Below are 22486 nucleotides of genomic sequence, written 5' to 3'. Positions count from 1 at the left end.
AGGGAGAAAGGGTTGTAATTTTTAGATAGAGTGGTCAGAGTAAACCACAGTGAGAAAGTGACACTTCAACAGATTCAAAGGAAATAAGGGAGTTAGCTACTTGAGCATTTTGAAAGAGTTCCAGGCAAAGGAAACAGTCAGCGCAAAGGCCCTGAGGCTGGAAACATGTTGGTGTGTTCAAGGAACACCCAGGAGGTCATGGTGGCTGGAGCAGAGCAAGGGACATAAAAAACAATAGGAGATGATGTCTGAGAGGTGATATGGGGATGGTGGGGAGTGGGTCAAGAAATCTCACTTTGATTTTACTCTGAAGTTTGCTTTCTCAAGCCTCAAGCAACCAGATTCCCTCTAGTGTCCCTCAAAGCTCTCTGCTCCTGTGGTTCTGTGACAGAAAGAGCACCATGTCTACCACCCCCATCTGTGACTGTCAGCCAGACCTGCCTCTGCACACAGAGGTCACACAAGGAGAGAGGCTGGCGTTGGGAAAAGACTGGGAGGGACTCTTCCTCAGATCCCCAAATGGGGAATATTTATTAACTAATAGCACAAGATGGCCTAGGTTATACAAGGCTCCCTAACTCTGAAAATTCCCTAGCTCTTAGAAAGTGGATGACATACAAGGGCCATGTTGAGTTCAAGAGTCAGGCAGGAAAATTTCAAAGGTTTTTTTCAAGTTCTTGATATCCTACAAGACTCACCTAGTACTAGCCTAATCTCAGGGAGATAAAAATACACTGCAAAGCAAGCTAGGGTCAAGGCTACTCTAGAAAGACCCTGAAGATACCCTCCTCTGTCTAGTTCTTGGCTGGGGAGAGTTTGAGATGGAGGTTAGAGGAGAGCAGGAGGGAAGCGTCCACACCCTTCCAAACCACTCTGGGATGGTCCTGATAACAAGATAACCACTCTTGTTATCAATCCATTTACTCCGGGTCTAGGCCTTCTGGTTTTGTTTTGTTTTTTTGGGTGGGGGGGTGTGGGATTTGTTTTCATATTCTTCTACATTTGTATCTGAGTTTGGTTCGGTTCCTTTGCCTTAAATATACCAGTAATGGCCTCAAACTGGGTGTGGGGCTTCCACTCAGACCCCTGGGATTTTTAATGGCCTCTCTGTCGCCCTGAGGAAGTGGCAGAGGGCCCAAGAATGTGAACCAGTAAAAAGGTGAGGCGTCCCTCATGCACCTGCTCTGGAGACAAATATATTGGCAGTTCCTCATGACTTTCCAACAGAAACACAGGCTTTTGTGTGAGTCCTAGGGGAATTTCTGCTGTCCTTAGGGAATCAGAAACTAGCCAGGTTCCAGTTCTCCCAAGAAATCCACATTCTAGTCAAGGAAAATTCTTGGAGACAAAAGCACGCTTCACTGCCTGGCCCAGCACACACCACAGGCACCTGTAAATACATCCATTGTCTTGCCTGAGCTCACTATGAATTCCTCAGCGGTTAAAACAGTTGGTTTGTTTTTTCCTGGTCTTTATAGGCTGATATAATTTCATTAGGTACTTTCCTTCATTCCTCCCTTGCTACCCCCAACTAAGAATCCCCTCCTCTTTTGACATCCTCCTTTTTTGCATCTCCAAGATCCTTATAGGACATTGTCCTAAGTTATTCCCCCACAGAGAATTGTCAACTAGCCAAGCAGCCAGTCCACTTACTGTTCCATTTATCCCTTAGAACTCTAAGAATGCAATCATTTAACCGAGATTTTCTGAAAACACATCTAAGAGGGTGTGGAGATGCACAAAGGAGACAAAGAGATTTTTTTCTTTAAAAAACTATTTTTAGTGGCATAAGTCTTCTCTTTCAGCATTTAGGATGCAAAGTAATTGATTTCTAGGGAGAAAGATAGCTATTCTTAAGCCTCCTTGTCTTCTGTCCGGGGCTCTGCTGGACCATCAACCCTCAGTCTTTCATAGAAAAGGCTCTTGTTGCAAACACTAGAAACCAGCAGGCTGAGAACTGGGATGTTCAACCTTGCTATGGAAACTCTGGTCTAAATAAAAACCAGCCGAAGTCTTTATTACCATAGCATCAGGCCTCACCAGCCTCAAGGATCTCAGGACCTTTAAGAAATGGAGGTGAGACTGAATTCCTTGGGGACAGAAGTCAGAGTTCCCCTTTGCTGTGCCTGATATGACGTGACCAGGTGATCTAACGGTTAAGGGTATAGGCACAGGGTTTACAAAGCACATGCTTGGTTCATGAAGCCTGCCTCAGCCTCTTTCTACCTGTGCTAGCTTGGGCAGGTTACTTAACATCTCTGTGCCTCAGGCTCCTCATTTATAAAGTGGGGATAATAAAAGTAACTACCTACTTCTTAGGGTTGTTACAAAGATTAAATTAGATAATATAAGTAGAGCGATTAAAACAATGCCTCATGCATCATATACACTATATAAGCATTAGTTATTTTTTTATTATTATCATTGTGGTAATGTCTGATAATACATAAAAAGCACATGTCTTTCCAGTGCACTGTACAAAGCAAGCTTTGGGCAAATCCTTTATTTCTTCAGATATTTACATGCACAAAGTGTGGCCCCAAGGGCAGGGCCTTTATTAATCCATGGGCTGAGATGCTTGTACCCAAAGCCTTGCTGTAAGCCTGTCCTCTTGCTTCCTGGCATGGAGCTGGCAACCTCCTTTTTTGCATCTCCACTCCACATCAAGGTCAGAGAGGAAAGAGATGCTGCTCAGCTGCTCCCTCTCCTTCAGTCTTGAGGATGTGGTGGCAGAGAGCAGCAACAGCGGACATTTTGGCAGGAAGAGTGAAGTCCCCACCCAAGGATGACCAAGCAAGCATGAGACAGTCATGCTCTTCTCCTGTCACACACAACCCCTGGCACACCCCCAATACACACACAACACTGCACAACTCTCCACCACACCCACACACCGTCCTTAACACACACAACACCATGCCACCCACTGGCACTACACAGTACGTCAACACCACACTCAACGAACACAGCCTCAATGAACATGCCACCCCAGTGCACACAATGCCCCTGACACCACGTAATACCTCAACTCACATAGACACTGACAAAGCTGTGCTGTTCCCTATATCCTCCCTCTCTGCCTTCTTTTGTAGGACAGACCCTAACAGGGACACAGTCTTAACTCTAGTCTGTGATGTAGGACTAAATGAAGGTGAAGGAAGTTGGCAGGACCCAATGTAGACCCTGGAGTTACAGGGACCATGTGAATCAGGGCTCATCTATGTACTAGCTGTGGAACTTGTCAAGGAGTTCACCTCTGTGCACTTGTTCCCTGGTCTGCAAAATAATAATGCCTACATTAGGGGAGTGTTGCTGATATTAACCTTGATAATAGCTAGAACACATTCAACAAAGGTGCCTGGCACATAGCCCTTCCCCTATAAAAGGAAATGGTAGTGCTTGTCACTGCTAGTAGTTTTCACTATCACTGAGAATAGGGCAGGCAAAGGGAAAGGAAATGGGTGGTGCCCAGGCTGCAGGTGAACCATCGAATGAAGGAAATATACCCACTCCTGAAAGAAACCAGTACCCTTTTGTCCTCTCGGTAAGTTTCCACAGCATCCCTAGAAGCTCACAGCCGTCATGATCTCCACCTGGGGTCCTTAAAGAGGACAGCCATTAGCCAATGTATTAAGTAGTGTTATATTATCCATCCACATCACTTACTTGACCAGAAGAATCCTTGCTTTATTGTCCCAAGGGCCTGTCAGCAGGAGACAGTGCGGCTGGTCCACATGGTCAGAGAGCACCAGCCCCCACAGTGCCCTCACACATGACCATCCCGCACAGCTGAGCCCGGCAGGACCTCGATGGGCTAAGGACCAATGACCGTCCTGTGCTGGCATGTTCCGCTAGGTTCCGCTCTGGCTGCGGCTCTCCCACTCTCCCATCTTCCTCTCTGGCTGTCCACCCCACTCTCACCTCCCAGGCTGAAGGGAAATGGCTCTTTCCTTTTTTAGGGTCACAGACTCCTTTAAGGATCCGGAGAAAGAATGAACTCTTCCTTGTAATTTTGCTCTGACTGGCTTGCGGGCTCCCTTAAGACTCCTGTTGGGACACCAGTGTCCTGCTTCCCATCTTGGCTGCTGGTGCAGAGTCAGCTGGAGTTTGATCAGAGAGTTCATCCACTTGGAGGCCTGATTAGAGCCAGCCTGTTAAAGTGGGAGGCCCAGTGTGCACCACATGGCTCTGCTGAGAGCTGCAGGTTCTGGCAGTGAACCCAAAGAGGGACAGGCAGGGCGCACACATCCCCGCCCTTCCCCCAGCAGCAGGATGGAGGTGCAGAGGCTGTGTATCTGTCTGCACAATTTCAGATTTGCTAAACCCACACTTCTGGGGAAAAAAAAAAAAAGGGCGGGCTAATTCCCTACTATTCTGCGGCCAGAGAGGAGTATGTGGTCCTTACTGGGTGTGAAGGAAAAGGGAAGCTCTCACCTATGCCACAGCCAGAGTGGCAGCTCCCAATAACTAACATGACATGGGTGCTTATTCTGTGCTGTGAGCCATGGTAATCACTTAGCTGAATCCCCTCAATAGCCTATGTGGTAGGAACTGCTATTATCATCATCTTATCGATAAAGAAATAGGAACACTGAGGTAAAATCACTTGCCAAGATTCCAGTGTGGAAGAGCTGAACTGGCCTCAGGGGATCTAACTCCTAAGCCCAAACGGCTAACCCCTACACTATGCCATTTCTGCTATCCTTTGCCTCATTGCTGTTATTATAGAAGCAGTATGGGGAAATGGGATGAAAAATAAACTTTCCCATAGTGCTCACCTCCGCCTTCCTATCCAATGATGTCACTCCCAGCAGATTTGAGTCTAGAGAAGTGAATGAAACTGAGTGGGATTGTTCCCTAATGCCCTCTGGTCTGTCCTGCCTACAAATATCAGATGTCCAGAATCAAAAGGCCCAAGAGAGGGACTGGTGCTGAGCTCAACACCAAAGGACTCACTTCTCTACCAAACTAGGGCACTGAGGCTCTGCAGACTCAGACCAGAGGATCTCACTCCATGTTTCTCCAATCCAGACCTGCTCCTTAGGAAAGCACCTTGTCATAGCTGCAGGCCAGTCCCTTCAATACATGCAGTATAATAGTAGCTGGATCAAGACTTTAAATACATATCCTGGTGGCCACCAAAAAGCCACTAGAGCACTTCCATTGGAGTTATAGAAACTGAGATATGGCCTCCTACCCAAGAACTAAAACATAAAATGCTCCGAGCCTAGGCATTACTACCTCCTAAGTCACCCATTGCTCTCAAAGGACTTAATTACAAATTCCTGCCCCAGATCCCTGCCATGAGCACACTCCCTAAAGGGCAGGCTAGGTACAGAAGCCCAATAGTATGCCTCAGTCACATTTCTACAAACAATATATTGGGGTTGAAAACAGGACTGTATTTTTTTCCAAAATCAGATACTTTTAGCAACCCAGTAAAGTTAGCAGCGGCTTCTATACCCAAAATGCCAGAAGGCCCATATGGAGACAGTCCACATTAACTTTATAACCATTCTGATTTGCATGTGAGAACAGCATGAAAACAAAACCCATCTTTGTTGCCATGCTGGGAACTTGACGCAAAACCCTAGAAACTACTAAGATACACAACTTAATTTCTTCCCACAGTATTGCCATACTCCTGACACCCCCTTGGTTGACTTTTTCTTATGAAGGACCAAAGTGAGAAAGCCATTTAGAAGATCTGAACTGAAACTAGAGAATAGCCTTCTTCTACAGATTTGGAAATTTGGACCCAGAAAAGTTAAATCACATTAGATAGTGTATCTGTTGGGAAGGTCCCTCTGTTTGGAGACAGAAACTTGGGTTGGAATGCTAGTTCTGCCTCTTTAATATCTCTTTGACCTTGGTGAACTTACTTAGAAGCCTCAGTTTTCTCATCTGTAGAAGGGGACCATAATCCCTCTGTCACATAAAGGGTGCAAGGATTATACAGTATGGTATAGCATGTGGAAGTGCTTTATAAATGTAAGGTTCTTCAGTGCATAATGAAAGGCACACCCCACCAGAACCGTGTACTGTTCATTTTTCTATTGAAAAGATCAGAGAAGCAATGGTGGATATTGGGAATGTTTGTGCTGGCTCAGTGCACATTGGGTTCTCTTTTAATTAAGATCCTATCTTTTCTTTTCCTCAGGATGGGGGAGAGCCTGGCTTGGCCTTAACAGCCTCCAGACTCACATATGTCACCATTGTCAGTGGAGGACAAAACCCAAAAGGAGAAGGGGGAAAAATAAATCATGTGTTTTTGAAGCTAAATAGCCCAAAATGCAGCTAGGAAAGTTCCATAAAGCTTTGGCTGTCACAAACACAGCATGGAAACAAAGCTGATCTCTCCCCTGGCTGTGCCCTCTGACCCCTCAACATGGAAGACCTCTGCTCTCTCAGCCTCCAGATCTGACTTCAGGGTTTTCCTTGGGGGCTGTTTACCTTTGGGAAAAGGGGAAGGAGCAGTTTAGCACCAGCCCCAGTTTCCCAGTGGCTGGGAGAGTTTAGTGATTAATATTCATGAACAGTGTTTTGCGCCTGCTGCAGTTTCTCCTGCAAAGTGGGTTTAGAGGGAAGGATATATTACAGAAATGATCCCCCTGCCACAACCTTTGGAAGTTCAGGGCTCAAATGGTAAATATTTAACAGAGTGAGTCCCCTTTTCCTCTGTTTTCTCCCCACCCCACCCCTCACCCTCACCCTGTGTAAATTAAACTCACTCTTCCTGTTTAACAGAGGCCACTGTGTCTCCTCTAGGCCCCCTTCAGTGTGAGTCTATGTTCATAGGAGCTCAGGAAACAAATCCCTTGGGCCACAATCACAGAACTGATGGCAGTTCTTTGCTGTGGAAGTCACCGTTGGCCCCGTCCTAGAGCTGGAAGTACCCTGTATCCTTCCTTCAGATACAGCGTGATGAGGAACCCCTAGCACCGTGGGTATGAACTCAGGAGAAAAAGAAAAATTTAAGAAGTCTGAGGCTATTTCCATTCATTTTGGGGGATAGGTATTCCCTCTTTCCCACAGTCTCAACAGAGCTGGACTGTTCTATTAGCAGGAATATCTTACTGGCAGCAGGTAGAGGTAGACGAGCACGGGGAGCTGGGCAGTAGAGGACTCAGTTTGGAGGCCCATCTTTGAACTTTTCTCATCAGAAAAATGGAAAAAAGATTTGCCTTCTCTACCTCATGGAAAATGGGGAGGACAGAGAGGGCGGTGATTACAGAGCCGCTTGGTAGACAGTCACGTGTGGCGCCTGGGCTGCGAGGCCCTTGGCTTCCAGTCTCGGAGCAGACACAGTGGTCGCTGCCCACAGCACAGCAGTAATAAAATGCTGATAATGCGGATCCTGAGACGGACATGAGCAGAAGCCCCCAAGACAAGCACGTTGCCGGGATTATCTCATTTAACTCCACGTCAGCCCTGCGGGTCAGGTACTTTACTCATCCGCCTATGCATGGCGAGGAAACAGGCCCACAAATGTGAGTCATAGGCTCAAGGCCACGTGACAAGGCGGTGGTGAAGCGAGACCTTGAATCTGGGTTTTCCAGGTGACCTTGGGCAAGCTATTTCAGAACTCCAAATCTCAGTTTCCTTACCTGCAAAAAATAAAGGGTCTGCACAGGATGATTCACAAGACCCCTTCAGGCCTAAGAATATTGGACTGCCGTTGTTGACCATTCCACCTGAGGCCATTTCAACAGGCCACGGCCACGGCCACATTCCAGTGGGGGAGGCCCTTGATGAATGTCTGTGAGGTAGATGAATTGGTGGCTCAGTCTGTCCGGCCGCACACACCCTTCCTGGCTGTCCCATCCAGGGTCACTGACTCCTGTTGGTCACAGCAGAGGCCTGGCCTGTGGGGTCTCTGACCAGTGAGGAAGCTTCTCCGTCAAGAGGCCACAGGCTGCAGAGTGGGCAGGATGGACACGGCCTTTCCCAAACAGAGGAAACGCTCTTCCTGGCACCCAGCCTCCCCAGCTCTAGGAGCAAACCCAGCAGAAAGCCACCCTGCAGCCTGCTGACAGGCACTGAGATGGCAGCCCGCCAGCCCAGTGCCCACATCCCTCAATCAGCACATTCTCCTCACATCTTCCCCAGGGTAATGCACGTTCCTCTCCCAGTGACCCACAGAACGGAAACAGGGCAAGAGCAGATTGAGGCAGTCCTGCTCCCCATGCGTCGCTCCACAGGCGACTGCAAACGTTCGACTTCGTGGGTGTTGCCGGGGACGCTCCAAAGCTGGAATGGCTCCAGAGCTTCCAGAAAGATTTCCTGCCTCACCTTCACCCCTGCTGCCTGCTCCTCCCAGAACAGGAGAAGCACGTATTCTGGAAGGCTCACACTGACATGTGGGGTTACCTTCTGAGCTGTCATAAACATACCAGGAAGGAGAGTCACAGCCACAGTTAGAGTAACTTAGCTCCCAGCCAACTCCCAGCACAACCTTCAGCGGAGGCCTTAGCCTCAGTTTCCCCCAGAGTAAAGCGACGCCTAGTCCAATTTGTGGCCAGCTTAACTGTGGGGATAGCTCAGAGGTTTCTAAACATAAAACCAGGGCCAGCATGACCAGATTACATAGACCTGATTGTTTTTTTCTAGCTTTATTGACATATAATTGACACATAATATTGTATAAGTTGAAGGTGTACAACTTGTTGATTTGACCATTCTAGCACCTCCATCCTGTCACTTAGCTACCATGACTTTTTTGCGGTGACAGCTTTTAAGATCTACTCTTTTTAGCAACATTCAAGTATATGATAGTGTATTTTTAGCTATAATTACCACGCTGTACATTAGATCTCCAAACTTGTTATCTTATGATTGAAAGTGTGTACTCTTTGACCAACATCTCCCTATTTTCCCCACCCTCGGCAGCCCCTGGTAACCACCACTCTACTCTGTTTCTCTGAGTTTGTCTTTTTTAGATTCTACATATTAAGTGAGATCATACAGTATTTACCTTTCTCTGACTTATTTCACTTAGCATAAAGCTTTCAAGTTGCATTCATTTTGTTGCAAATGGCAGGATTTCCTCCTAGACCTGAACTTTTATTAGATAAAATTTTTTTTCTATTTATCAACTCTTGTCTGATGCTGATCTCATGACCTGGCCTGAGTCCCTGAGATTCAGAAATAGAGGAGGCTTTAGTAAGTGTCTGACTGACCTGATCCAACTTAGAGGAATTGATTTTTTTACCTCAACAGAACAACCTTTTCTCTGAAACAGCTGGGAAATGAACCACCTGTGAAAGATGCTGATCTCTGTGACCCCTGGAGCCCAGTTACAAAGTGCCAGGGAAATTCCAGTCTTCAATGACCTGAGGGACCGGTTAGTCAGCCACAGGTAGAGTCAGGGCTTCTCCTTAATTCCCTTCTCCCTTCTACATGATGCAGCATCTTCTCACTAAAGACAAAAAAAGAGAGAGAGAGAACGGTCCTAGAATGTTTTCCAGGTCCCTCCCAATCACACCTTCTTGCTGCCCAGTGACTCCTGTTTCCTGCACTTGCCAACGGCAGGGAAAGGGTATTACTGAGAAGGACGGGGGTCCAAGGATTCAAAGTCACTCTTTATCATCTCTGTAGGCATGGGACAGCCAGGGTCTGACAAGCAGGGATAAGCAAGTGAATCATACTCCTGTCTCAACTTCACTTTTCTCTACCTGCAAAATATGGAGATGTGTGTCTCTTTCACTCTTTGGGATGATAGGAAAGCACATGATATACCAGGGCAAGCATTTAGGCAATAAAGACAAAATCCCTCTTGAAGATCCCAGAGATATGTTAAAGCTGTCTTTCTTTGATAAACGAGGGATAGAAAATTTTGATTTGGTACCCAAATTTCCCTGGGAATTCACTGACATTTATGTGCACTTGGTAAAGGAAGTCAGGTAGTGGTTCTTTACCAGGTACCATCTCTGAGGCTCAAGGGACTTCACAGACCAAACTGCTACCATGAGGCCATCCCCTGCACCCCATTTCTATGCAATCATACTTCCTCCTTAACCATGACTGTGAACTTCAGATATAGCAGCTGGCTTTTAAATGACTAAAGCTGGGTTTCCAGGACCAGTGACTGTTCTGTGCAGACTCACTCATCTTTTCTTAAGTGGTCTACTTGGAGGTCACAGTCAGGTTTGGCCAGGGGAGGCTGGTCAGGGCAGGAGCCACAGATCTGGAATTGTTGCGAGAACAAAGCTGACATATTCACGCAAGACAGGAACCTGTGACCTCAGGCACAGCTGGGCTAAGCAGCCGTTCCCCAGGGTTAAGACTAACAAGTCCCAAGCCATACTTAACCACCACTTAAGCTATCAGATAAGGCCACTTTGCCCACCAAGGCCTGGAGCTATAGCTTGCTTTTCTCCTTCCCTTTCTATCCTTCTTTCCTTCCTTCCTTCCTTCCTCCCTCCCTCCCTCCCTCCCTTCCTTCATTCATTTCCTCCTTACAATTTTGGAATCTCTCTATAAATGTGTTCTCAGAATTTTTTTCTTTTACAGTCTAAAATGTTCTTGGTTGTAATATTAAAAACCCAAGACCAATGCTCAGAACATTAGTAGGTGTGCAATAAAAATTTATTTTAAAGATAAATTCAATCGTCATTGAACAGATATTTACTAAGTGCCCACTATGTTCATGGCCTTCTTCTGAGCTTTGGGGCACGGTACAGTGAGTAACACAGACAAAAGTTCCAGATGTCAGAGAGCAATAAGCAAATAAACATATAATAAATATTACATAGTTGACAGGTTGATTATATTATATAAATACATTCTAAATATTATACAGTAATAAATATTAGATATCAAACAAATAGAAATGTGCTATGAAGATAAATTAGACACGGTCAGTAGAGTGAAATGGTGGCTACTATCTCAGAGAAATTCTGAGGACATTTGAGTGAAGAACTGAATGATGTGAGGGAGGAAGCTGCAAATACATCTGAGAAAGAGCATTCCAGGCAGATAGACTGGCAAAGACAAAGGCCCTGAGGCAGGGGTGTGCTCAGCGTATCTGAGGAGCAGCAAGGAAGCCTGGACTGGAGAACTGGAAGAGAGGGAAGAGATAACCACGGAGAGGCTGCCCAGGGCCAGAACAGGCTGGGTCTTAAAGGCCGACAGGAAACTGTTGGGCTTTACACTTCGTAGAGTTGGAAACCACCGGGGAGGGTTTTGAGCAGGGATGTGATATATGACTACATTATGGAGAACAAGCTGCAGGGGAGTGTGAACAGAAGACGGGAGATCAAGGCAGAGTCCAGGTGAGCAATAACTGCATAGGGCCAATGTGGAAGCAGCGGAGAGTAAGAGGTGGTTATACATTGGACATATTCTTCAGGCTGAGCCAACAGGATCTGCCAGGAGATTGGAATGAATGAATCAAAGCCACTTAAAAAAAAAATCTCTTAACCAAAAAGTCAACCAGACCTCTGAGCTGAGAGAAATGTCTGTGGAGGCTTTCTATTTACATATTCACTTTAAAATTTTTTACTCAGTTCTTCAGTCACGGGCTATTAGATTTATTGTGGCAATAAGGGGAGTTCAGTTATATCCCCAAATCAAACTCTCCTTAGCTGTGGTGCTCACATGCCAGGTCCAGGGGGCTGCCAGGACCTCACAAACTCACTCTTCAGAAATTCTATTGCTGATTTGCTTCTTCGATATGCTACCTTGAGATAAGTAGGCCTAGAAATATTTAACTTGTCTAGAAAAACGGATTGCTAAACTTGAAGACAACAATTGAAAGCATTAATATTAATGGGAATTATGACAAAAGCGTGTGATTTTTGTAGCAATAGAAACTATGGGAAAACACTTATTTTTAAAAAGAAAATTTAAAAGTCTAAACACACGAAGGGAAAAATCTATAGTGTTTCAGATAAAATCAGCAAAAATAAAACCAGCCAAAAGTCTCATAACTGGTTACTAATGCCACTGTGAATTATCTTGTCATTTCCACCCTTAGCATAATGTCCAGGCTGAGGCTCAGACCTTCTTTTTCCCTTTTTCTCCTCAATCAGACACTACTGAGGTAAGATGGGTGGATCTAAATGAAACTTGGTGAGGATAAAAATATCTTGGGAGGAGCATAAATATGCTATTTGTTGGTTTTAATGTAGCATGCTTTATGCTGTACTTTATACAAGGTGTGCTTGGATCACAATATCTGAGATTATAAAAAGATCAGATTTTCCCAGCCTACAATCACTGAATCACAGATATACAAGAATGTTGAGGTTATCTGGCCCAGATTTAAGATATGTGATGACTGGAGTGTCAGATCAGAAGGCAGCCGGAGCCCTGGGCTGGTGCATACTGGTTCCATATCAGCTCTGATCTTGTCCAACTCCCTCATTTTCCACACGAGGAGCTTGATGCCCAGGGAGGTGTAATGACCTGACTGTGATCACATAATAGCTAAAACTAGTGCTTTTCCCACCACAATACTGTTCCTTGTTTAAAATTAACCATCAACTATAAATACCAAATAATGAATTCCCATGGTCTCTAAATAACTTTGGCTCATGTCCTAAAAATTGCGGGACTGGAATCTAGACCTGAAAATAGGGCTGACTTCAGGTGCAGCTCGAGAAGTGGACTAGTTTCTTTCTCCGCCTCTCCTGGGTCAGCTCCTGTGGGACAGGCTTCTTCCTCAGATGGACTCTCCGGTTCCATGGTGTCAAGGTGGCTGCCAAAATCGCAATACCTAACATCATCCCCTCAGGTTAAGTCCAGCAAGAAAGAAAACAGTCCTCTCTGTCTGTCTCTCTTTCTCTCACTTCCCAGCAAAAGCCTCACTATTCTCCTTGGTTCTGCCTGGGTCTTGTGCCCACAGCCCTCCAGTCACTGTGGCCTGGGGAACGGAGGAACTGCCCGGCCAGAGTTAGGGCCCTCCCTGAACTCCGACTTCCAGACCCGGGTCAAAAGGGAAGGAAGGGATCGTCCCCTGCAAAGGAAATTTGGGGACTATAACCAGAAGTGGGGTAGGTGGATGTGTGGATGTTTGAGAGCCAGAAGCAGCGCATGCTACAAATTGTTGTTACAAGTGTCACTGTGTATGGGGGATGGAGTCCAGGGAGATCCGCTAGGACAGAGATTGCCAGTGGATGGGAAAGAGCAGAAGGACCCCGTTAGAGCTTATTTCCTCTACAATGTGGGCCTGCAGCATTAGCTAACCCTGAATCCAGTGGGAAAACTGCCTCTTGTCTGTTATAGAAAAAGAATGTAGGAGTCCAAAAAAAGGGAGGAAGAGAGATTATGTTGGAGGTGTGGGTGAGATCTGTGGAATTGCTGAGTTTTAAATGAAATTTTGAAAAAAGAGAAAGCAGATGAACCGGTAGAAGAGAGAAGTATTCTAAGTGGGCATGAAGACCTGATGCTGGCAACAACTGTACATGCGACAGACGGAAAACCCGCCCTCCTTCACCCTTCCATTCAGCCAATGAACAGTGATTGATCACCTACCATGTGCCCCACAAAGCAGTAGGTGCTGGGCTGTGGTACTGAATAACATACAGTCCCTCCCTCAAAGGGCGGGGAGCCTCATGGTGTCCAGAACAAAGAGGTCAGAAAAGCCTTACAATGGGGAAGGCACAGAGTGCTGTGGGGACTCCTGAAGGACACCTCACTGAGACCGAAGGGTCTAAACTGAGACGGACTGATGAGCCTTGTAAGCAAGTGGGAGAGAGGACAGTTCCTGCTACGGGAAGAATATACGCAAAGCTGCAAGTGGGATGGAGGAGCAGGGAAGTTGGTAGGTTTGGAAGCCAGAAGGGAGAGTTTAGATTTGATGAGACAGGACAGGGGAAACCACTTCAGGCTCTAAGCAGGGTCAGACCTCCTAAAAGTGGTGTAGAGGCAACACAGTTACACCAGATGAGGGTAGGATACTATCCTGTCAACTAGGAGGTGGGATTTTGCCCTAAGGATATGAAGTCCAAAAGAAGGAACCTTGAGATTAGAAAAACAGCCCAGCAAGGCATGCAAAATGTTCTTGTGGCAAAAGGAACTGGAGGATGGGTGAGGATGAGAGCTTGGGGAGCCGGGGAGGACAGGGCCAGGAAGAGCGTTGGCAGAGGGTTGTTTCAGCAGGAGTTCTGACAAAAGAAGCCAGAATGCTCTACCCCAAAGCCCAGGAACTGGAATAATGCCAAGTGTTGGCAGGGGATTGGCAATTTAGGGACCCTGTAAGTGCCTAGGGGGAGTGTGGGCTCTTGTGACAACTCTGGGGAGCAATCTGGCACATTCGGGGACATTAAATACAGGTAGACCTTACAGCATACCTTATCCTGCATGTAAATCCCAAGCACATTTTCCAGCCTATAATGCCTGTTGCAGCATTATTCATGGGGAATGGGAAACTGGAAGCAAACTGAGTGTCCTTCCTGCAGAGTAAAAATGTAAGAGTAATAAACTGTGGGAAGGTACCATGGAATATTTTGCTGCATGTGAAAACTTGGTGCTGAATGAAAAAAAAAAAGCAAAAGGTGAAATGAGATATGTAATAATATTATTTATGTAAGTAAAAAATGGACATGGAGAAAATTTAGCACTGCAGATTTCCAAACTCTCCTTTTCTGGATTATTCTTCCCACAGCACTTACCACCATCTAACACACTGATCATTTTCTTATTTTTGTGCTTATAGATTATTGTCCTTCAGCCCCTGTCCGCACATACATTTTATGAGGGCAGGGATGCTGATGGTTCCATTCACTAATGTATCCCCAAATGCCTGGCATACAGTAGGATCTCAAAAATACTGGTTGAATGAATCAACAAAAAAGACAACAATATACATTTGCAAGAATACGTATAAACCAAAAGATCGACTCTAAGTAAATGAGAATACCACTTGAAATCTCAGTCAAGAGGGTCCATGCTGCACAAAACATCCTGGACTAAGAAGGTTTGTGTTTTCTTAGTTGCACCCTCTCCCACCTTCCAGTGGGCTGCCCTGCGTCTGCGATCAGCCGTGCCTGGGACATCAGTTCTTGAAAACAGAAGCCTGATGACACTATGAGTCCTTCTCCTGGGAGACCAGAGAAGGATTCTGAGTGAGTGACTCTCCTCAACCCCGTACTGGGAAAGGTGTTAGTGGGGAGTCTGTCCTGGGGTCCGCTCAGGCCCCTTACAAGTTTGGCCAGTTTTGGATGTGGAATTCCCCAGTGGTTCCCATGCAGTAACAAGTTGAAACAGAACAAAGACTGTATTCATTCCCGAAGGTACCTTACCAGTATCAGTCTCCTCACCAGTGGCCTGAGAAATATCTGGGCAGCTTTGGAAAATGCAAATTCTCCAACCTCATCCCCATGGAGATTCAGATTCAAAAGACCTTAGGGGCCCGGGAATTTGTTTTGTTTTAACTCCCTGGGTGACTGTGGCCGAGCTGGGACCAGAGCCCCCACGTCAGGCAGTCAGAAGCCTAGTCTGTCCCCAACAGCCAACCTGGCTCTCCCCAGGGAGACAGGAAATCCATGCTTTCCCCATCAGGAATGCTGGAGCAGCTTCATGAAGGCAACAGTTGGAACTCTGGGTGGAGGTGGGCAAAAAATGGCCCAAACACCCCCTTGGCCCAGCTCTAGTATCAGCATTCCAGGCCCACCCACCTGGGCCCTGGTCACTAGGAGCCCTCTCAGGCACACACAGGCCCTAACCTGCCCTGGGCCCAGATTCGGTGCCTCCCAAGCAGCTCTCCCAGTCTGCTTTGAACAAAGACGATTGTTCTCCCTGGGATGTACTGCAGGGAGATGTCTGTCTGTCCTTTCCCTGTCTCCTCATCCCTCCTGTCTCTGCTCCCAACCTGTAATCCTGGGAGGGAAGGTATTCTAAATATGACTGCTCTTGGCTACCTATTCCTCTCCAATTTGAGAGTCACACGCTCCTGAGTGTGGTTATTTGTGCTCTGATCCCTCCTCCCAAATGAACACCCACCAGCAGTCGGAGGCACACTTTCCACAGTGGAGGATGAGCCTCCGGTAGAGGAGGGATTTTAAAAACCACACATTAGAAGTTGCCGACCTTCCTGTGGGAATCATCCTATTATTTAAAGGATGGATTGTGCCTGTCCCTGCCCCCACCTGATGAAGCAGTAAATTGTAACAAGAGAATCTGGCTAAACAAGTTTCCGATTATTCAAACGTTATCTTGTGGACAAAGAACTCTTTGACTATGGTCTCTGTGTTTGGCTTCTTGTGATGGAGTAGAAAGTTATGTTGTCACTGTCGGAATTCTCCGGTGTCCGGAGGCGGCTCACGGAGAAGGCAGCCTTGGGCCCGATGGGGGCAGGGGAAAGCCACGTGGCCAGGAAAGTCTTGGCCAGGCCATTTCCTGCTAATTAACACATGGTTATTGATAATATTTCTCTCTGGGAAGCTGCCGCTGATAAGGCAGCCTGTCCCCTTCGGCCACCACGTCATCAATAAGCAGAGGGCCCCCTTTGTCCAAGAGCCCATAATCCAAACATGCTTGGAGTGGGTGATTGATAGAAAGCTCCCATTTTAAAAGGATTCCAAATCTAAACAGAATGTGTCTGGTTACTGACAAAATTAAATTACCCTCTGCTGGAGGAACTTCCCCTTCCAGTGAAAACAAAGTTATAGTTGAAGATAAAATAGAAATTTGGGCATAAATTTTTAAAGGCTTCTAAGAGCAAGCAAGTGTGACTGTTTAATCTAGGGGCTTAATTTTATTTTATGTTTGTCCTACTTTGATATACTTTATAGATGAGAAGGTACAAAAACCTTTTTTTTGGTAGTATCTGAAGGGTCAAAAGTCCAGTAGACTCTGGCTGAAAGCACCTGGAGGCCCAGGTTTTTCCTGAATTCTTCTCGGGGCTGCTCTGGAAAACATCTCTGATTCTCCCTAGAAACATGATAACCAGGCTTCCCAGGAGAGAAGGAAAGGTGGAAACTTTTCTTGTGCTGTGGCCTCTCTTTCTCAGGGAACAGTTCCATTTAATATCAGACTTCTCACCTTTCCTTCCTTCCATAAAGGAGGCCAGTGTAGCAAAACAGGAAGCAGCCTATGAGGATTTCAGTTTTCAAACTCGCCAAAAAGAGAGCTGTTCCAGTCAAGCGGTTTATTTATTTTGATGGGTCTTCGTTGAGTTTCTGCTTCAGGTTACCACAATACAGGCTCTGAGAGGGGTCTAGGTGCCTTTGGGGGAGCTAACATTTGTAAAGTACATTCCAGATTAGAATGTGCCGGGCCAATCCAAAATACGTAGAGACTAGAGAAGGAGGTAAGGTTGCAGAGAAGACACCTGCAGGGAAGGGTGCGAGGCCTCACTGGATCCAGGCCTCAGAGGGAGAGACAAGCCGCAAGTGCCGCAGTTCAGAGAAGGGAGATCAGGAAGACCTGGGTCCCAGGTGCTCTCAACCAAAGAGCCTAGAATTTCTGATTCTGTGGGTCTGACAAGTATTTCAGTTGGAAAGATGTCTTCCTCTGAGACCCAAACCTCAGCAATAAGGCCCCTCCCTTTCCTTTGAAGCCAGTTTTGACCCTCTTCCCTGACAGAGAAACTTTATCTCCTACATCCTCTGCACGCTTCTTGGTTACATCCACGGGCATGGGGCCGGCGAGTCCAGGTGGACTCGGCCACTGCCCTGTTCTGAGGAGAGCTATGTCATGGACGTAGGTTTATGTTTAAGGGAAATTGCTTTTATTTTGCTTTTGATTAATGTGCTAAGATGTTGCATTAGGGAAGGCACCTCTCACTCCCCCCGATCTGTGGGCCCCACCAAGCTGAATGGCTTCCCAGGAGAGCAGCTGAGGCAAATGTGAGCATGAGCGTTCCCGGGGTTCGGCAGGCCGCACGGCTGCGAGGCAATGGCTCTTCCATCACACTGTCATCACGCTGCAGAAAACACCCTGCGCAGCCCAGCTGCGGCACTGCTGGCGGCAGAGAGCTGACCGTAGTGGGGAGGGCACCCAGCCAAACCCTCCTGTCCTTCACAGCCCTGCTGCGGTGTCCGTGGTAGGTGGCAGGCCCCTCATGGGCTCTGAGACCACTGACCCTTCGCTGGGCCAGATCAGATGCTCAGTCGCCAGGCTGAGGGGCCTTTTGGGGACTTTGGTGTGCCCAGAGTTACCACCATTCCCATTAATTGACACTGTAGCCAAAGCCATCCATCCCTTGATATGCTCTAAGACAGTCCACCTAGGCCCCTTTCAACCAGATAGCCATTCCTTAAACTCCTCCTGTGCAGAAATTGTGGAGCCCTAATTGTTGAAACGGCAGTGCTTTGAAAATTCAATTCAATTCAGAAAAAATATAATAAGTATCTATTATCTCAATTCACTTCACATTTATTGATCTCTTATGTACTTGCTAGTGGGACCACAATATTAAATGGGGCAGACCTTCAAAGTCCCAGACAGGGCAAGTCATTTTTTCTTCAAACTTCCTGTCTATTTGACTCTCTCTACAAAGAGGAATAGCCATAACAGTGGACTAGAGTATTAGAAAACAGGAATACAAAAGAGTGTGTTTATAGTTAGTAGAACTGCATTGCATTTGAAAGTTGCTAAGAGTAAATCTTAAAGTTCTCATCACGAGAAAAGAAAGTTGTAGCTATGCATGGTTACATTAACTAGACATTGTGGTGATCCTTTTGCAAAATATACAAATATCAAATCATTATTTGTACACCTGAAACTAATGCAATGTTGAATGTCAATTATATCTCAATAAAAAATTATTTAAAGAATGTGTTTAAATCAAACACGGGTTCAAATTGCAGCTTCATTACTTCATTATGAGACATTAAGCTACTTAACATCTCTGAGCTCAGTTTCCTCATTTGTAAAATGGTGATAAAAACCTTCTGTAAAGAGTCTGTGATGATTAACAAGCTAACAATTGCAGGTTGCCAGTTTTGGAGCCAGACACATAGTAGTGGACCCTGTCATAAGGTAGCTGCTATTATGTAGTGGTTATATATATATATTATTATTACTATTGCAATGGCTGTTGTTATCAACAGCCTTATGTATGCTCTGTGAGGAGAGTTTCCTTTTAGTGACAAATCATATGGGGAAATCTTTGGATAATATCCTTTCTAGGAACCAGCATATTGCAAGTCTTACATGGGGGCATAACACTTTGTACCAATGTGGGTTTTTCATTGGGGGTGGCATTTTTCAGTGACAAAGCAGTGTTCTATTTTCCTGGAGGAAAAATCTAATTAGGGTGTTTTGTTTTGTTTTGTTTTGTTTTTACTTACACATGATTTTTCATTTGATTCTTCCTCCCATAGGGATCAGTCTTCTTCAAGAAAACTAAGGCATTCTCCACCAAATCTATCAGATTTTAAAGGAAAGACACTGGGTTGGAGTCAGAGAGGGGAAGAAGACACCATAAGCAATTCTCTTTCCTTACTTTTCTTTTAAAGGGTTGGCAGACCATTATAAAAAAAAAAGAAAAAATTAATCATCTAATAACGCTTTTTATGCAAAGTACTGTTTGGTTTTTTATTTTGTTTTTCCTTTCTTTTAGCTGGGGAAGTCAGGGAGTACTGCGAGAATTACAACTTGATGTCTCCTTTCTTCATTACCTTAGACAAGCAGAGAAAATAAATAATTTTCTGAATTTACCCAGGAATCAGCTCATTCTGACCACAGCAATAGTTTATAGCTGAGCTTGCAGCAGTTGGCAACAAAAAAATACTGAAAAACTTACAGGTCAGTTTAGGTTTAATAGTACAGAAATTATTTTCATTTTTAAAGGTAATTTCTAGTTTTGACTTCTTAGGCCTAGAAGCTAAGCTAGACAGAGAGACCCCACACGTCAAAAAAAAAAAAAATCTTTCAATCAACACAATAACCATAAAGTGGTTTTCATAACATCTACTTTCAGATGCTGGTATTGAGCCCAATTCACAATTTTGAATACAGTGTTCCTATTTTTATTGCCTATAAATATATCTCACTGTTTAAATCAGAGGGAGAAGTTTCATCTAGGATTATTTATTTTTACTCTTTAATTTGAAATCATGTGCCTCTAGAGAATATATCTTTTATATGGTTCTGTTTCCAAAATCCAAAGGAAAACAGAAGATGAGAAGCTATTGGCTAGTTCTTTTAAGAAGTTCTTTGGAAGGGTCTCTTCTAAACTTTTTTTTGTAAATCATATTTCAAGTCTTTGATCTTGACAGCCCTGAAATACTACCTTACAATTACATCATAACTATGAAATGACTTTGGCCGGCTAGCAGAACAACTTTTCAAAAAGTTTCTACTAAACACATACATACTATACTGAAAGGATGTTGAATATTCCAAGTGATTAGTGATGGTATTGCCAGTATTGCTATATAGTGCACTCTAAGGAATGTAGAATATTTATGGCAAGGCCTTCATCTAAGTAGTCTGACTGGGTTTCTTTTCTTTCCCCTTTTTTAAAAGAGATTCGCAATTTCTTCTTCAAGTCATTTCTACATGCTTTAGTATTTCTTTTTAATTGAAGTATAGGTGATATACAATCTTATATTGTTTTCAAGTATACAACACAGTGGTTCAACAGTTACCCATATTATTAAATCTTCACCCCCACTAGTGCAGTTGCTGTCAAGATAGGAAGATGTTACAGAATCATTGGCTATATCCTCCATGCTGTGCTACCATCCCTGTGACCAATGTACATTATGATTGAGAATTATTGTGTGCTTTTATCTCCCTCATCCTTCCCACCAACCCAATCTACCCCAGCCCCACCCCCATGGTAGCCACCAGTCACTTCTCAGTGTCTGAGTCTACCGCTATTTTGTTCATTTTGTTCTGTTTTGTTTTTATATTCCACAAATAAGTGAAATCACATGGTATTTATCTTTCTCCACCTGGCTTATTTCACTTAGCATAATACCATCTAGATCCATCCATGTTGCCACAAATGACACTTTGCTATTTCTAAAAGCTGTTCAAACCATTGATTTTTTTTCAGTGAGGAAAAATAGCTTATATTCATTCAACACTCAATAGAAAGACTGAACCAAATAATATCTACTATCATCTCAAATATTCATTAATTCAATAAATATTTATTATAACATACCATATGATACAAATTCACCTATGAGCATATCTCTCCACCATCAAAAAGAGAAAGAAAAATAACACTTTTCATAGCGTGGATGTTCCCAACCAGCCCTCTGCTCACTCAGCAACAGGCCCCAGAGTCAGTGAAATGAGGGGCACAGACCTGCTGGTTTTACTTCCCTTGTGCCTCCCAGAAGTAATACTGAATGTAAGACTAGGGTTTGAAAGATAAGTGTTTGGGGGTACATCAGGGCCTCTAAATAAGAGCCAGCTGATTTATCTGGTTCCCAAACAAAAACAAAGCAAAACGGCAGTCTGATCCATTGTTGCAGAAAAATTTAGCTCTGTTGGACCTAGTGAGGGCTCTCCCAGTATTGTATTTCATAATCTATTGGAGAGGTTTCTCAAGGATAATCTTGACTCCAAGGTTTATTTGCCCTACCTCTTGTGGTGGATGTTCAATATAATGCAGCCAAGTAAGGTGTACCTGCTGTAAACAAAACTTTGTGCTGAAATTCCTGGATCACTCAGTGGGCATTTTAGAGGTATGAGAACAAGATTATTCATCTGTGCATACATACTCATACATACCTATAACTTGAGAATGAGTGACATTTTTGTAGAGTGGGCCTATAATATTGACATTTCCTTTTCTAACCTAATCATTTCACTAATCTTCACTTTTCTTGTTAGGAACTATGAGCATGTCAAATGATATGAAGTTAAAAGGTGAGATAATAAGACATCTTTGTATTTAAATTTCTGTGTTTAGAACTAATTATTGATAGAGTTGGAGATTCTGTTGGTAGTGGTGGTGATGATGGTAGTAGTGATTTTTTTAGAACAGGTTAGTGATCTAAAAACATGTGTAAACACAAAGAGTTGGTTTATTTGCTGACCACTGAAATACATGGAAAGGTTTTTATTAGTAACATACATAATATGTACACATTATATACTCATGAACCATAACATCAAACTTAGCTGATGCATAGATGCTGGGTTCAGTGAATTGCCTCCTGCCCCCAAACAGTATCTGTTGCACCAAATCTGAAATGGCATCACGCCAAGCATTTCCACCTAATTGTTTTAATGAAAGATATTTTCGAGAAAAGCTAATCCACCTGTTTCTAATTCAGTTACAGCATATGCCCTCTAGATGTAACCTTGCCTAAACTAGCTCTATCCAAAAAATGTTTTAACTCTTTTTTTAAGGTTTCTTTTCAAACAGGTGGTCCTTCAAACAGCTGGGGACCTCCCCAACCTTCAACTCATGTTTGATTCAAGCTCAGAATGAGCTTTGTTTAATCAACTGAACTCCCCCAAGAGGCTGGAAAACATACCCCATGATCAGGTGGAGAGAAACATGAAGCAAGCATTAAATTTTCTCACAAGTCAAATCAAATCCTTCCCTCGCTCCTTATAGGATCAAATGGAA

Source organism: Manis javanica, chromosome 12 (genome assembly GCF_040802235.1).
Source record: "Manis javanica isolate MJ-LG chromosome 12, MJ_LKY, whole genome shotgun sequence".
Taxonomy (NCBI): Eukaryota; Metazoa; Chordata; class Mammalia; order Pholidota; family Manidae; genus Manis; species Manis javanica.
The sequence above is the reverse complement of the archived record's forward strand: the minus strand, read 5'-3'. Positions refer to the sequence as shown.